The sequence below is a fragment of the Xylocopa sonorina genome, unplaced genomic scaffold, assembly GCF_050948175.1.
Source record: "Xylocopa sonorina isolate GNS202 unplaced genomic scaffold, iyXylSono1_principal scaffold0079, whole genome shotgun sequence".
Lineage (NCBI taxonomy): Eukaryota > Metazoa > Arthropoda > Insecta > Hymenoptera > Apidae > Xylocopa > Xylocopa sonorina.
In genome coordinates this window covers 192,501-195,000 of record NW_027490150.1, presented here as the reverse complement: position 1 = coordinate 195,000, position 2,500 = coordinate 192,501, and the positions used below count along the sequence as shown (strand labels likewise).

The 2,500-nt window shown below is 54.0% G+C and overlaps 1 non-coding gene across 1 annotated transcript; it reads left to right on the top strand.

Annotated features, from left to right (window-relative positions):
• Positions 1-1,522: 1,522 nt before the first annotated feature.
• Positions 1,523-1,677, top strand: LOC143432301 (5.8S ribosomal RNA). The gene has a single exon (XR_013102951.1). It is a non-coding gene; the product is annotated as a 5.8S ribosomal RNA (ribosomal RNA).
• The last annotated feature ends 823 nt before the right edge of the window (positions 1,678-2,500 follow it).

The window sequence follows — 2,500 nt, the reverse complement described above, 5'->3', positions numbered from 1 at the left end:
CGCTGCACAGCCTCGTTGTCGAAGAGTCTGAAACACCCAGCGTCCGTTGCGAGCTCTTACGAATCATTTACGCTCGCTTCGTGTCGTCCGGGTAAATATAGACCGCTTCTCGAGGCTTGCAACCGGCGAGTCCCAACGAATCTTTACCCGAACGCGCGCGTGTCGTCGACTTCGAATTCGTGCATGGAGCGTGCGTGGTGTCGTCGCGCGTAACCTGTTGAAGATGGTCGATCGTACCGTTCCTTTCGGAGGGGACGATTCGTCGGTAATAGCCTCGGTTGTCGAGAGTCTAAGACGCGCCCAGCGGTCGTTGCGAGCTTTCGAATCATTTTATGCTCGCTTCGTGTCGTCGGGTGAACGTATAGACCGCTTCTCGAGGCTTGTACAACCGGCGAACGTTCTAACGAATTTTTTTTTACATTTACCCGATCGGTGTTTACGGTACATTAGCGGACCCCTCGAGTTCTCGTAATCGAGAACTCGTCGGGTCCGCTTTTTTATTTGCCATTTTTTCAGAAAGCAATACGCCGCTGGCACTTTGCCGTTTTCCCACTCCCAGAATTGTGCCGTTCAGCTCAGAGGGGACCCGTTCCGTTCCGTGCCGTCCACACCCATAACCTCGTTGTCGAGAGTCTTGAAACCCGCCGTTGCGAGATCGAACTTTACTTGCTCGCTTCGCGTTGTCGGGAAAAATATAGACCGCTCGAGGCTGTGTGGTTGGGCGAACGGTGTGGAGCGTCCTAACGAATGTACGAATTTTTTTTTCGTTTACCTGAGCCTTGTTGGAATCGACACGACTGGGTGGTATTGGAATTTTGAAGAGACCGTCGTCGTCGTTCGTTCGTTCGGAGGGGACGATTCCGTCGCTCGCGCCCAAGCCTCGTTGTCGAGAGTCTGAGAAAAACCCGCCGTTGCGAGATCGAATAATTTTATACTCGCTTCGTGTTGCCGGGGAAAACTCTTATAGACCGCCTCGAGACTGTGCGCGAAGACGACGAGTGTGTCCCATCGATGATAACATTGTTATGTTCACCCGAACGAGAGAGCGTCTTGTCGATCTCGAAAGCAATACGCCGCTGGGTGTTTGGTCTTTTTTCTTCTCAGTTCGACGCGCACGTTCGTTCCAGAGGGGACGATTCCGCCGTTGCCCGTTGTCCTCGTTGTCGAGAGTCTGTAATCCCGCCGTTGCGAGCTCGAACAGTTTATGCTCGCTTCGCGTTGCCGGGAGGTAAAAGACCGCCTCGAGGCTGCTGGTACGCGGAGGAGTCCTAACGAATTTTTGAAGGGATTTTTTTTTTTCTCTTCGCACCTGGACGCGCGCGTGCATTTTTTCGTAACTTTGAGGGAGACCTTACGCGCGAACCATCGGCGTATGCGTTTCATCCGTAGGACCGATATATCGTGTCGCCTCGAACTCCGTTCGGCGACGCCCGCGTCTCTTTCACCGGGGACGTTTGGGTATCGACTTGTTCGAACTTTAGTACCAAGAGACTCAAAGATCAATAAAATATACATATACGATTACCCTGAACGGTGGATCACTTGGCTCGTGGGTCGATGAAGAACGCAGCTAATTGCGCGTCAACGTGTGAACTGCAGGACACATGAACATCGACATTTCGAACGCACATTGCGGTCCACGGATACAATTCCTGGACCACGCCTAGCTGAGGGTCGTTCACGTAACCAGAATACTGCTTGCGTTGCGTTTCGTCGAATCTTTCTTTCCCTACGGTGCTCGAATCTGCCCGCCGTCGTTCATTCTCGAATTAAATTACGAACGTTTCTGAGTTCGGGCGGCACCGAGAAAGGGAGGAAGAGGAGCGATACGCGACGTACGAGCGATCGTTGGACGTTCGTCCGAGTCGTCTGTGGCCGTGCCGAGGCAATCCGCGATTGGCAACGTGTGTGTGCGCGTGCGGCGTGCGTAAACGCGTTCACGGAACTCGACGGTGCGTCGATCACGAACTCGCGTGAGTTCTTCGTGGCGTCGTGAGTCGTCCGTTAAACGGACGACCGCCCACGGGAACCGCTTCGTGTTTCGATCGCCGATTTTGTTCCGCGTTCCGAATTCGCACACCCGCCACACGCATCGCCTTCGCCCCGCCTTTAGCGCACGATACGAACATGCCGCGCGCTCGACGTCGTTTAAAATGAATTGTTTTTTTCACGCCGCAAGACCGAGGGAGAATTCTCGGTCGAGAGAGAAGAGATATACAAGAGAGAGAGAGCGACATCGTCGTAACGCGAGGGACGATGATGCGCATCCGATCGTTCGAAGTTCTCCTCGTACAGCCCCAGGGTGTTCGATCAGAATAACCCGTTCTCTCTGTTCTCTCCGCGCGTGTGTATACCATGTTTCCGCGAGGGAAGAAAAGATCTCTCGCGCGGACCGTCACTCGAACATAGGCCGTCGTTGCGTCCGTGTAGCGTCGCAACGTTTCTGGCCTGTGACGCGTGTCCGCGCTTCGGAGATCTCCCGAAGCGAAACTCGAATCGG